We start from the raw sequence: 15089 nt of genomic DNA on the forward strand, positions 1-15089 counted from the left end.
GTGAGCTAGGGTTGGCTGATACAGGTGCTAGAAGTGGTCAATTTGATGGGAAAAAACATCAGGATTCAAATTAGAGATTGGGGATTCAAAAGGGCAGACAAGATCAGCAAAAACAAGACTAAACTGGTTCATCTAACACAATCCGTACCGTGAGCTAAGGTTGGCTGATACAGGTGCTAGAAGTGGTCAATTTGATGGGAAAAAACATTAGGATTCAAATTAGACATTGAGGATTCAAAAGGGCAGACAAGATCAGCAAAAACAAGACTGAACCGGTTCAACTAACCCAGTCCGTACAGTGAGCTAGGGTTGGCTAATACAGGTGCTAGAAGTGGTCAATTTGATGGGGAAAAATAGCAGGATTCAAATTAGACATTGAGGATTTCAAAGGGCAGACAAGATCAGCAAAAACCAGACTAAACCGGTTCAGCTAACCCAGTACGTACAGTGAGCTAGGGTTGGCTGATACAGGTGCTAGAAGTGGTCAATTTTATGGGAAAAAACATCAGGATTCAAATTAGAGATTGAGGATTCCAGAGGGCAGAAAAGTTCCGCAAAAACAAGACTGAATCGGTTCAGCTAACCCATACCGTACAGTGAGCTAGGGTTGGCTGATACAGGTGCTAGAAGTGGTCAATTTTATGGGAAAACACATCAGGATTCAAATTAGAGATTAAGTATTCCAAAGGGCAGACTAGATCAGCAAAAACCAGACTAAACCAGTTCAGCTAACTCAGTCCGTACAGTGAGCTAGGGTTGGCTGATACAGGTGCAAGAAGTGGTCAATTTGATGGGAAAAAACATCAGGATTCAAATTAGAGATTGAGGATTCAAAAGGGCAGAAAAGTTCCGCAAAAACAAGACTGAACCAGTTCAGCTAACCCAGAGTGTACAGTGAGCTAGGTTTGGCTGATACAGGTGCTAGAAGTGGTCAATTTGGTGGGAGAACACATCAGGATTCAAATTAGAGATTGAGGATTCCAAAGGGCAGACAAGATCAGCAAAAACCAGACTAAACCGGTTCAGCTAACCCAGTCCGTACAGTGAGCTAGGGTTGGCTGATACAGGTGCTAGAAGTGGTCAATTTGATGGGAAAAAACACCAGGATTCAAATTAGAGATTGAGGATTCCAAAGGGCAGAAAAGTTCCGCAAAAACAAGGCTGAACCGGTTCAGCTAACCCAGTCCGTACAGTGAGCTAGGGTTGGCTGATACAGGTGCTAGAAGTGGTCAATTTTATGGGAAAAAACATCAGGATTCAAATTAGAGATTGAGGATTCCAGAGGGCAGAAAAGTTCCGCAAAAACAAGACTGAATCGGTTCAGCTAACCCATACCGTACAGTGAGCTAGGGTTGGCTGATACAGGTGCTAGAAGTGTTCAATTTTATGGGAAAACACATCAGGATTCAAATTAGAGATTAAGTATTCCAAAGGGCAGACTAGATCAGCAAAAACCAGACTAAACCAGTTCAGCTAACTCAGTCCGTACAGTGAGCTAGGGTTGGCTGATACAGGTGCAAGAAGTGGTCAATTTGATGGGAAAAAACATCAGGATTCAAATTAGAGATTGAGGATTCAAAAGGGCAGAAAAGTTCCGCAAAAACAAGACTGAACCGGTTCAGCTAACCCAGAATGTACAGTGAACTAGGGTTGGCTGATACAGGTGCTAGAAGTGGTCAATTTGATGGGAGAAAACATCAAGATTCAAATTAGAGATTGAGGATTCAAAAGGGCAGACAAGATCAGCAAAAACCAGACTAAACCGGTTCAACTAAGCTAGTCCGTACAGCGAGCTAGGATTGGCTGATACAGATGATAGAAGTGGTCAATTCTATGGGAAAAAACATCAGGATTCAAATTAGAGATTGAGGATTCGAAAGGGCAGAAAAGATCCGCAAAAACAGGACTGAACCGGTTCAGCTAACCCAGTCCGTACAGTAAGCAAGGGTTGGATGATACAAGTGCTAGTAGTGGTCAATATGATGGGAAAAAACATCTGGATTCAAATTAGAGATTGAAGATTCAAAAGGGCAGGAAATTTCCGCAAAAACAGGACTGAATCGGTTCAGCTAACCCAGTCCGTACAGTGAGCTAGGGTTGGCTGATACAGGTGCTAGAAGTGGTCAATTTGGTGGGAGAACACATCAGGATTCAAATTAGAGATTGAGGATTCCAAAGGGCAGACAAGATCAGCAAAAACCAGACTAAACCGGTTCAGCTAACCCAGTCCGTACAGTGAGCTAGGGTTGGCTGATACAGGTGCTAGAAGTGGTCAATTTGATGGGAAAAAACACCAGGATTCAAATTAGAGATTGAGGATTCCAAAGGGCAGAAAACTTCCGCAAAAACAAGGCTGAACCGGTTCAGCTAACCCAGTCCGTACAGTGAGCTAGGGTTGGCTGATACAGGTGCTAGAAGTGGTCAATTTTATGGGAAAAAACATCAGGATTCAAATTAGAGATTGAGGATTCAAAAAGATAGAAAAGATCTGCAAAAACAAAACTGAACCGGTTCAGCCAACACAGTGCTTACAGTGTGCTAGGGTTGTCCGGTTCAAAGTCTACGAGTTGTCAATTTGATTGCAAAAAAGATGGGAATTCAAAAGGGTGGAAAAGATCTGCAAAAACAAGACTGAACCAGTTCAGCTAACCCAGACCGTACAGTGAGCTAGGGTTGGCTGATACAGGTGCTAGAAGTTGTCAATTTGATGGGAGAACACATCAGGATTCAAATTAGAGATTGAGGATTCCAAAGGGCAGACAAGATCAGCAAAAACAAGACTAAACCGGTTCAGCTAACCCAGTCCGTACAGTGAGCTAGGGTTGGCTGATACAGGTGCTAGAAGTGGTAAATTTTATGGGAAAAAACATCAGGATTCAAATTAGAGATTGAGGATTCCAAAGGGCAGACAAGATCAGCAAAAACCAGACTAAACCGGTTCAGCTAACCCAGTCCGTACAGTGAGCTAGGGTTGGCTGATACAGGTGCTAGAAGTGGTCAATTTTATGGGAAAAAACATCAGGATTCAAATTAGAGATTGAGGATTCCAGCGGGCGGAAAAGTTCCGCAAAAACAAGACTGAACCGGTTCAGCTAACCCAGACCGTACAGTGAGCTAGGGTTGGCTGATATAGGTGCTAGAAGTGGTCAATTTCATGGGAGAAAACATCAGGATTCAAATTAGAGATTGAGGATTCCAAAGGGCAGACAAGATCAGCAAAAACCAGACCAAACCGGTTCGGCTAACCCAGTCCGTACATTGAGCTAGGGTTGGCTGATACATGTGCTAGAAGTGGTCAATTTGATAGGGAAAAATAACAGGATACAAATTAGAGATTGCAGATTCAAAAGGATTGAAAAGATCTGCAAAAACACAACTGAACAGGTTCAGCCAATACAGTGCTTACAGTGCGTTAGGGTTGGCCGGTTCAAAGTCTACGAGTTGTCAATTTGATTGCAAAAAAGATGGGAATTCAAATTGGAGATTGAGGATTCAAAAGCGTGGAAAAGATCTGCAAAAACAAGACTGAACCGATTCAGCTACCCAAACCGTACATTGACCTTGGGTTGGCTGATACAGGTTCTAGAAGTGGTCAATTTGATGGGAAAAAACATCAGGAATCGAATTAGAGATTGAGGATTCCAAAGGGCATAAAAGATCAGCAAAAACAAGACTGAACCGGTTCAGATAACCCAGTCCGTACAGTGAGCTAGGGTTGGCTGATACAGGTGCTAGAAATGGTCAATTTGATGGGAGAAAACATCAGGATTCAAATTAGAGATTGAGGATTCCAAAGGGCAGACAAGATCAGCAAAAACCAGACCAAACCGGTTCGGCTAACCCAGTCCGTACAGTGAGCTAGGGTTGGCTGATACAGGTGCTAGAAGTGGTCAATTTGATAGGGAAAAATAACAGGATACAAATTAGAGATTGGAGATTCAAAAGGATTGAAAAGATCTGCAAAAACACAACTGAACCGGTTCAGCCAATACAGTGCTTACAGTGCGCTAGGGTTGGCCGGTTCAAAGTCTACGAGTTGTAAATTTGATTGCAAAAAAGATGGGAATTCAAATTGGAGATTGAGGATTCAAAAGCGTGGAAAAGATCTGCAAAAACAAGACTGAACCGGTTCAGCTACCCAGACCGTACAGTGTGCTAGGGTTGGCTGATACAAGTGCTAGAACTGGTCAATTTGATGGGAAAAAACATCAGGATTCAAATTAGAGATTGAGGATTCGAAAGGGCAGAAAAGATCCGCAAAAACAGGACTGAACCGGTTCAGCTAACCCAGTCCGTACAGTAAGCTAGGGTTGGCTGATACAAGTGGTAGAAGTGGTCAATTTGATGGGAAAAAACATCAGGATTCAAATTAGAGATTGAGGATTCCAAATGGCAGACAAGATCAACAAACACCAGACTTAACCGGTTCAGCTAACCCAGTCCGTACAGTGACCTAGGGTTGGCTGATATAGGTGCTAGAAGTAGTCAATTTGATGGGAGAAAACATCAGGATTCAATTTAGAGATTGAGGATTCCAATGGGCAGACAAGATCTGCAAAAACCAGACTAACCCGGTTCAGCTAAACAATCCGTACAGTGAGCTAGGGTTGGCTGATACAGGTGCTAGAAGTGGTCAATTTGATGGGAAAAAACATCAGGATTCAAATTAGACATTGAGGATTCAAAAGGGAAGACAAGATCAGCAAAAACAAGACTGAACCGGTTCAGCTAACCCAGTCCGTACAGTGAGATAGGGTTGGCTAATACAGGTGCTAGAAGTGGTCAATTTGATGGGGAAAAATAGCAGGATACAAATTAGAGATTGAGGATTTAAAAGGATAGAAAACGTCTGCAAAAACAAAACTGAACCGGTTCAGCCAATACAGTGCTTACAGTGCGCTAGGGTTGGCCAGTTCAAAGTCTACGAGTTGTCAATTTGATTGCAAAAAAGATGGGAATTCACATTAAAGATTGAGGATTCAAAAGGGTTGAAAATATCGGCAAAAACAAGACTGAACCAGTTCAGCTAACCCTGTCCGTTCAGTGAGCTGTGGTTGGCTGATACAGGTGCTAGAAGTGGTCAATTTGATGGGAGAAAATACCATGGTTCAAATTAGAGATTGAGGATTCGGAAGGGCCGAAAAGTTCTGCAAAAACAAGACTAAATCGGTTCAGCTAACCCAGTCCGTACAGTGAGCTAGGGTTGACTGATACAGGTCGTAGAAGTGGTCAATTTGATGGGAGAAAACATCAAGATTCAAATTAGAGATTGGGGATTCGAAGGGGCAAAAAAGATCAGCAAAAACAGGACTGAACCGATTCAGCTAACCCAGTCCGTACAGTGAGCTAGGGTTCGCTAATACAGGTGCTAGAAGAGGTCAATTTGATGGGAGAAAACATCGGGATTCAAATTAGAGATTGAGGATTCAAAAGAATAGAAAAGATCTGCAAAAACAAAACTGAACCGGTTCAGCCAATACAGTGCTTACAGTGCGCTAGGGTTGGCCGGTTCAAAGTCTACGAGTTGTCAATTTGATTGCAAAAAAGATGGGAATTCAAATTGGAGATTGAGGATTCAAAAGCGTGGAAAAGATCTGCAAAAACAAGACTGAACCGGTTCAGCTAACCCAGACCGTACAGTGAGCTAGGGTTGGCTGATACAGGTTCTAGAAGTGGTCAATTTGATGGGAAAAAACATCAGGATTCAAATTAGAGATTGAGGATTCGAAAGGGCAGAAAAGATCAGCAAAAACAGGACTGAACCGGTTCAGCTAACCCAGTCCGTACAGTGAGTTAGGGTTGGCTGATACAAGTGCTAGAAGTGGTCAATATGATGGGAAAAAACATCCGGATTCAAATTAGAGATTGAAGATTCAAAAGGGCAGAAAAGTTCCGCAAAAACAAGACTGAACCGGTTCAGCTAACCCAGACCGTACAGTGAGCTAGGGTTGGCTGATACAGGTGCTAGAAGTGGTCAATTTGATGGGAAAAAACATCAGGATTCAAATTAGAGATTGAGGATTTCAAAGGGCAGACAAGATCAGCAAAAACCAGACTTAACCGGTTCAGCTAACCCAGTCCGTACAGTGAGCTAGGGTTGGCTGATACAGGTGCTAGAAGTGGTCAATTTGATGGGAGAAAACATCAGATTCAAATTATAGATTCAGGATTCCAAAGGGCAGACAAGATCTGCAAAAACCAGACTAACCCGGTTCAGCTAACCCAGACCGTACAGTGAGCTAGGGTTGGCTAATACAGGTGCTAGAAGTGGTCAATTTGATGGGGAAAAATAGCAGGATACAAATTAGAGATTGAGGATTTAAAAGGATAGAAAACGTCTGCAAAAACAAAACTGAACCGGTTCAGCCAATACAGTGCTTACAGTGCGCTAGGGTTGGCCAGTTCAAAGTCTACGAGTTGTCAATTTGATTGCAAAAAAGATGGGAATTCAAATTAAAGATTGAGGATTCCAAAGGGTGGAAAATATCGGCAAAAACAAGACTGAACCAGTTCAGCTAACCCTGTCCGTTCCGTGAGCTATGGTTGGCTGACACAGGTGCTAGAAGTGGTCAATTTGATGGGAGAAAACATCAGGATTCAAATTAGAGATTGAGGATTCAAAAGAATAGAAAAGATCTGCAAAAACAAAACTGAACCGGTTCAGCCAATACAGTGCTTACAGTGCGCTAGGGTTGGCCGGTTCAAAGTCTACGAGTTGTCAATTTGATTGCAAAAAAGATGGGAATTCAAATTGGAGATTGATGATTCAAAAGCGTGGAAAAGATCTGAAAAAACAAGACTGAACCGGTACAGCTAACCCAGACCGTACAGTGAGCTAGGGTTGGCTGATACAGGTTCTAGAAGTGGTCAATTTGATGGGAAAAAACATCAGGATTCAAATTAGAGATTGAGGATTCGAAAGGGCAGAAAAGATCAGCAAAAACAGGACTGAACCGGTTCAGCTAACCCAGTCCGTACAGTGAGCTTGGGTTGGCTGATACAAGTGCTAGAAGTGGTCAATATGATGGGAAAAAACATCCGGATTCAAATTAGAGATTGAATATTCAAAAGGGCAGAAAAGTTCCGCAAAAACAAGACTGAACCGGTTCAGCTAACCCAGACCGTACAGTGAGCTAGGGTTGGCTGATACAGGTGCTAGAAGTGGTCAATTTGATGGGAAAAAACATCAGGATTCAAATTAGAGATTGGGGATTCAAAAGGGCAGACAAGATCAGCAAAAACAAGACTAAACTGGTTCATCTAACCCAATCCGTACAGTGAGCTAGGGTTGGCTGATACAGGTTCTAGAAGTGTTCAATTTGATGGGAAAAAACATCAGGATTCAAATTAGAGATTGAGGATTCGAAAGGGCAGAAAAGATCAGCAAAAAGAGGACTGAACCGGTTCAGCTAACCCAGTCCGTACAGTGAGCTAGGGTTGGCTGATACAAGTGCTAGAAGTGGTCAATATGATGGGAAAAAACATCCGGATTCAAATTAGAGATTGAAGATTCAAAAGGGCAGAAAAGTTCCGCAAAAACAAGACTGAACCGGTTCAGCTAACCCAGACCGTACAGTGAGCTAGGGTTGGCTGATACAGGTGCTAGAAGTGGTCAATTTGATGGGAAAAAACATCAGGATTCAAATTAGAGATTGAGGATTTCAAAGGGCAGACAAGATCGGCAAAAACCAGACTTAACCGGTTCAGCTAACCCAGTCCGTACAGTGAGCTAGGGTTGGCTGATACAGGTGCTAGAAGTGGTCAATTTGATGGGAGAAAACATCAGGATTCAAATTAGAGATTCAGGATTCCAAAGGGCAGACAAGATCTGCAAAAACCAGACTAACCCGGTTCAGCTAACCCAGTCCGTACAGTGAGCTAGGGTTGGCTGATACAGGTGCTAGAAGTGGTCAATTTGATGGGAAAAAACATCAGGATTCAAATTAGAGATTGGGGATTCAAAAGGGCAGACAAGATCAGCAAAAACAAGACTAAACTGGTTCATCTAACCCAATCCGTACAGTGAGCTAAGGTTGGCTGATACAGGTGCTAGAAGTGGTCAATTTGATGGGAAAAAACATTAGGATTCAAATTAGACATTGAGGATTCAAAAGGGCAGACAAGATCAGCAAAAACAAGACTGAACCGGTTCAACTAACCCAGTCCGTACAGTGAGCTAGGGTTGGCTAATACAGGTGCTAGAAGTGGTCAATTTGATGGGGAAAAATAGCAGGATACAAATTAGAGATTGAGGATTTAAAAGGATAGAAAACATCTGCAAAAACAAAACTGAACCGGTTCAGCCAGTACAGTGCTTACAGTGCGCTAGGGTTGGCCAGTTCAAAGTCTACGAGTTGTCAATTTGATTGCAAAAAAGATGGGAATTCAAATTAAAGATTGAGGATTCAAAAGGGTGGAATATATCGGCAAAAACAGGACTGAACCGGTTCAGCTAACCCTGTCCGTTCCGTGAGCTATGGTTGGCTGACACAGGTGCTAGAAGTGGTCAATTTGATGGGAGAAAATACCATGGTTCAAATTAGAGATTGAGGATTCGGAAGGGCCGAAAATTTCTGCAAAAACAAGACTAAATCGGTTCAACTAACCCAGTCCGTACAGTGAGCTAGGGTTGACTGATACAGGTCGTAGAAGTGGTCAATTTGATGGGAGAAAACATCAAGATTCAAATTAGAGATTGGGGATTCGAAGGGGCAAAAAAGATCAGCAAAAACAGGACTGAACCGATTCATCTAACCCATTCCGTACAGTGAGCTAGGGTTGGCTAATACAGGTGCTAGAAGTGGTCAATTTGATGGGAGAAAAGATCAGGATTCAAATTAGAGATTGGGGATTCAAAAGGATAGAAAAGATCTGCAAAAACAAAACTGAACCGGTTCAGCCAATACAGTGCTTACAGTGCGCTAGGGTTGGCCGGTTCAAAGTCTACGAGTTGTCAATTTGATTGCAAAAAGGATGGGAATTCAAATTGGAGATTGAGGATTCAAAAGCGGGGAAAAGATCTGTAAAAACAAGACTGAACCGGTTCAGCTAACCCAGACCGTACAGTGAGCTAGGGTTGGCTGATACAGGTTCTAGAAGTGGTGAATTTGATGGGAAAAAACATCAGGATTCAAATTAGAGATTGAGGATTCGAAAGGGCAGAAAAGATCAGCAAAAACAGGACTGAACCGGTTCAGCTAACCCAGTCCGTACAGTGAGCTAGGGTTGGCTGATACAAGTGCTAGAAGTGTTCAATATGATGGGAAAAAACATCCGGATTCAAATTAGAGATTGAAGATTCAAAAGGGCAGAAAAGTTCCGCAAAAACAAGACTGAACCGGTTCAGCTAACCCAGACCGTACAGTGAGCTAGGATTGGCTGATACAGGTGCTAGAAGTGGTCAATTTGATGGGAAAAAACATCAGGATTCAAATTAGAGATTGAGGATTTCAAAGGGCAGACAAGATCAGCAAAAACCAAATTTAACCGGTTCAGCTAACCCAGTCCGTACAGTGAGCTAGGGTTGGCTGATACAGGTGCTAGAAGTGGTCAATTTGATGGGAGAAAACATCAGGATTCAAATTAGAAATTGAGGATTCCAAAGGGCAGACAAGATCTGCAAAAACCAAACTAACCCGGTTCAGCTAACCTAGTCCGTACAGTGAGCTAGGGTTGGCTGATACAGGTGCTAGAAGTGGTCAATTTGATGGGAAAAAACATCAGGATTCAAATTAGAGAATGGGGATTCAAAAGGGCAGACAAGATCAGCAAAAACAAGATTAAACCGGTTCATCTAACCCAATCCGTACTGTGAGCTAGTGTTGGCTGATACATGTGCTAGAAGTGGTCAATTTGATGGGAAAAAACATCAGGATTCAAATTAGACATTGAGGATTCAAAAGGGCAGACGAGATCAGCAAAAACAAGATTGAACCGGTTCAGCTAACCCAATCCGTACAGTGAGCTAGGGTTGGCTAATACAGGTGCTAGAAGTGGTCAATTTGATGGGGAAAAATAGCAGGATACAAAGTAGAGATTGAGGATTTAAAAGGATAGAAAAGATCTGCAAAAACAAAACTGAACCGGTTCAGCAAATACAGTGCTTACAGTGCGCTAGGGTTGGCCGGTTCAAAGTCTACGAGTTGTCAATTTGATTGCAAAAAAGATGGGAATTCAAATTGGATATTGAGGATTCAAAAGCGTTGAAAAGATCTATAAAAACAAGACTGAACCGGTTCAGCTAACCCAGACCGTACAATGAGCTAGGGTTGGCTGATACAGGTTCTAGAAGTGGTGAATTTGATGGGAAAAAACATCAGGATTCAAATTAGAGATTGAGGATTCGAAAGGGCAGAAACGATCAGCAAAAACAGGACTGCACTGGTTCAGCTAACACAGTCCGTACAGTGAGCTAGGGTTGGCTGATACAAGTGCTAGAAGTGGTCAATATGATGGGAAAAAACATCCGGATTCAAATTAGAGATTGAAGATTCAAAACGGCAGAAAAGTTCCGCAAAAACAAGACTGAACCGGTTCAGCTAACCCAGACCGTACAGTGAGCTAGGGTTGGCTGATACAGGTGCTAGAAGTGGTTAATTTGATGGGAAAAAACATCAGGATTCAAATTAGAGATTGAGGATTTCAAAGGGCAGAAAAGATCAGCAAAAACAGGACTGAATCGGTTCAGCCAACCCAGTCCGTACAGTGAGCTAGGGTTGGCTGATACAGGTGCTAGAAGTGGTCAATTTGATGGGGAAAAAAAACCGGATACAAATTAGAGATTGAGGATATAAAAGGATAGAAAAGATCTGCAAAAACAAAACTGATCTGGTTCAGCCAATACAGTGCTTACAGTGCGCTAGGGTTGGCCGGTTCAAAGTCTACGAATTTTTAATTTGATTGCAAAAAAGATGGGAATTCAAATTGGAAATTGAGGATTCAAAAGCGTGAAAAAGATCTGCAAAAACAAGACTGGACCGGTTCAGCTAACCCAGACCGTACAGTGAGCTAGGGTTGGCTGATACAGGTGCTAGAAGTGGTCAATTTGATGGGAAAAAAACATCAGGATTCAAATTAGAGATTGAGGATTCAAAAGGGCAGAAAAGTTCGGCAAAAAAAAGACTGAACCGGTTGAACTAACCCAGTCCGTACAGTGAGCTAGGGTTGGCTGATACATGTGCTAGAAGTGGTCAATTTGATGGGAGAAAACATCAAGATTCAAATTAGAGATTGAGGATTCGAAAGGGCAGAAAAGATCAGCAAAAACAGGACTGAACCGGTTCAGCTAACCCAGTCCGTACAGTGAGCTAGGGTTGGCTGATACAGGTGCTATAAGTGGTCAATTTCATGGGAGAAAACATCAGGATTCAAATTAGAGATTGAGGATTCCAAAGGGCAGACAAGATCAGCAAAAACCAGACTAAACCGGTTCAGCTAACCCAGTCCGTACAGTGAGCTAGGGTTGGCTGATACAGGTGCTAGAACTGGTCAATTTAATAGGGAAAAATAACAGGATACAAATTAGAGATTGAGGATTCAAAAGGATAGAAAAGATCTGCAAAAACAAAACTGAACCGGTTCAGCCAATACAGTCCTTACAGTGCGCTTGGGTTGGCCTGTTCAAAGTCTACGACTTGTCAATTTGATTGGAAAAAGGATGGGAATTGAAATTGGAGATTGATGATTCAAAAGGGCAGAAAAGATCTGCAAAGGCAAGACTGAACCGGTTCAGCTAACCCAGACCGTACAGTGAGCTAGGATTGGCAGATACAGGTGCTAGAAGTGGTCAATTTGATGGGAAAAAACTTCAGGATTCAAATTAGAGATTGAGGATTCAAAAGGGCAGACAAGATCAGCAAAAACAAGACTAAACCGGTTCAGCTAACCCAGTCCGTAAAGTGAGCTAGGGTTGGCTGATACATCTGCTAGAAGTGGTCAATTTGTTGGGAAAAAACATCAGGGTTCAAATTAGAGATTGAGGATTCAATAGGGTGAAAAACATTAGCAAAAACAAGACTGAACCGGTTCAGCTAACCCAGTCCGTTCCGTGAGCTACGGTTGGCTGATACAGGTGCTAGAAGTGGTCAATTTGATGGGAGAAAATACCAGGGTTCACATTAGAGATTGAGGAATCGGAAGGACAGAAAAGTTCTGCAAAAACAAGACTAAATCAGTTCAGCTAACCCAGTCCGTAGAGTGAGCTAGGGTTGGCTGATACAGGTGCTAGAAGTGGTCAATTTGTTGGGAAAAAACATCAGTGTTCAAATTAGAGATTGAGGATTCAAAAGGGCAGAAAAGATCTGCAAAAATAAGACTGAATCGGTTCAGCTAACCCAGTCCGTATAGTGAGATAGGGTTGGCTGATACAGGTGCTAGAAGTGGTCAATTTGTTGGGAAAAAACATCAGGGTTTAAATTAGAGATTGAGGATTCAAAAGGGGGGAAAATATCCGCAAAAACAAGACTGAACCGTTTCAGCTAACCCAGTCCGTTCCGTGAGCAACGGTTGGCTGATACAGGTGCTAGAAGTGGTCAATTTGTTGGGAAAAAACATCGGGGTTCAAATTAGAGATTTAGGATTCAAAAGGGCAAAAAAGATATGCAAAAACAAGAATGAACCGGTTCAGCTAACCCAGTCCGTACAGTGAGCTAGGGTTGGCTGATACAGGTGCTAAAAGTGGTCAATTTGATGGGGAAAAATAGCAGGATACAAATTAGAGATTGAGGATTCAAAAGGGCATAAAAGATCTGCAAAAACAAGACTGAACCGGTTCAGCTAACCCAGTCCGTACAGTGAGCTAGGGTTGGCTGATACAGGTGCTAGAAGTGGTCAATTTGATGGGGAAAAATAACAGGATACAAATTAGAGATTGAGGATTCAAAAGGATAGAAAAGATCTGCAAAAATAAAACTGAACCGGTTCGGCCAATACAGTGCTTACAGTGCGCTAGGGTTGGCCGGTTCAAAGTCTACGAGTTGTCAATTTCATTGTAAAAAAGATGGGAATTCAAATTAAAGATTGAGGATTCAAAAGGGTGGAAAATATACGCAAAAACAAGACTGAACCGGTTCAGCTAACCCAGTCCGTTCCGTGAGCTACGGTTGGCTGATACAGGTGCTGGAAGTGGTCAATTTGATATGTGAAAATACCAGGGTTCAAATTAGAGACTGAGGATTCAGAAGGTCAAAAGTTCCGCGAAAACACGACTAAATCGGTTCAACTAACCCAGTCCGTAGAGTGAGCTAGGGTTGGCTGATACAGGTGCTAGAAGTGGTCAAAAGGGCAGACAATATCAGCAAAAACAAGACTAAACCGGTTCAGCTAACCCAGACCGTATAGTGACCTAGGGTTGGCTGATACAGGTGCTAGAAGTGGTCAATTTGATGGGAGAAAACATTAGGATTCAAATTAGAGATTGAGGATTCCAAAAGGCAGACAAGATCCGCAAAAACAGGACTGAACCGGTTCAACTAACCCAGTCCGTACAGTGAGCTAGGGTTGGCTGATACAGGTGCTAGAAGTGGTCAATTTGATGGGAGAAAACATCAGGATTCAAATTAGAGATTGAGGATTCAAAAGGGCAGAAAAGATCTGCAAAAACAAGACTGAACCGGTTCAGCTAACCCAGTCCGTACAGTGAGCTAGGGTTGGCTAATACAGGTGTTAGAAGTGGTCAATTTGATAGGGAAAAATAGCAGGATACAAATTAGAGATTGAGGATTGAAAAGGATATAAAAGATCTGCAAAAACAAAACTGAAACGGTTCAGCCAATATAGTGCTTACAGTGCGCTAGGGTTGGCCGGTTCAAAGTCTACGAGTTGTCAATTTGATTGCAAAAAAGATGGGAATTCAAATTAAAGATCCGCAAAAACAGGACTGAACCGGTTCAGCTACGGTTGGCTGATACAGGTGCTAGAAGTGGTCAATTTGATTGGAAAAAACATCAGGATTCAAATTAGAGATTGGGGATTCAAAAGGGCAGACAAGATCAGCAAAAACAAGACTAAACCGGTTCATCTAACCCAATCCGTACAGTGAGCTAAGGTTGGCTGATACAAGTGCTAGAAGTGGTCAATTTGATGGGAAAAAACATCAGGATTCAAATTAGACATTGAGGATTCAAAAGGGCAGACAAGATCAGCAAAAACAAGACTGAACCGGTTCAGCTAACCCAGTCCGTACAGTGAGCTAGGGTTGGCTAATACAGGTGCTAGAAGTGGTCAATTTGATGGGGAAAAATAGCAGGATACAAATTAGAGATTGAGGATTTAAAAGGATAGAAAAGATCTACGAAAACAAAACTGAACCGGTTCAGCCAATACAGTGCTTACAGTGCGCTAGGGTTGGCCAGTTCAAAGTCTACGAGTTGTCAATTTGGTTGCAAAAAAGATGGGAATTCAAATTAAAGATTGAGGATTCAAAAGGGTGGAAAATATCGGCAAAAACAAGACTGAACCAGTTCAGCTATCCCTGTCCGTTCCGTGAGCTATGGTTGGCTGATACAGGTGCTAGAAGTCGTCAATTTGATGGGAGAAAATACCGTGGTTCAAATTCGAGATTGAGGATTCGGAAGGGCCGAAAAGTTCTGCAAAAACAAGACTAAATCGGTTCAGCTAACCCAGTCCGTACAGTGAGCTAGGGTTGGCTAATACAGGTCGTAGAAGTGGTCAATTTGATGGGAGAAAACATCAAGATTCAAATTAGAGATTGGGGATTCGAAGGGGCAAAAAAGATCAGCAAAAACAGGACTGAACCGATTCAGCTAACCCAGTCCGTACAGTGAGCTAGGGTTGGCTAATACAGGTGCTAGAAGTGGTCAATTTGATGGGAGAAAAGATCAGGATTCAAATTAGAGATTGGGGATTCAAAAGGATAGAAAAGATCTGCAAAAACAAAACTGAACCGGTTCAGCCAATACAGTGCTTACAGTGCGCTAGGGTTGGCCGGTTCAAAGTCTACGAGTTGTCAATTTGATTGCAAAAAAGATGGGAATTCAAATTGGAGATTGAGGATTCAAAAGCGTGGAAAAGATCTGTAAAAACAAGACTGAACCGGTTCAGCTAACCCAGACCGTACAGTGAGCTAGGGT

The sequence above is a fragment of the Prunus avium genome, chromosome 1 (genome assembly GCF_965620075.1).
Source record: "Prunus avium chromosome 1, drPruAviu1.hap1.1, whole genome shotgun sequence".
Taxonomy (NCBI): domain Eukaryota; kingdom Viridiplantae; phylum Streptophyta; class Magnoliopsida; order Rosales; family Rosaceae; genus Prunus; species Prunus avium.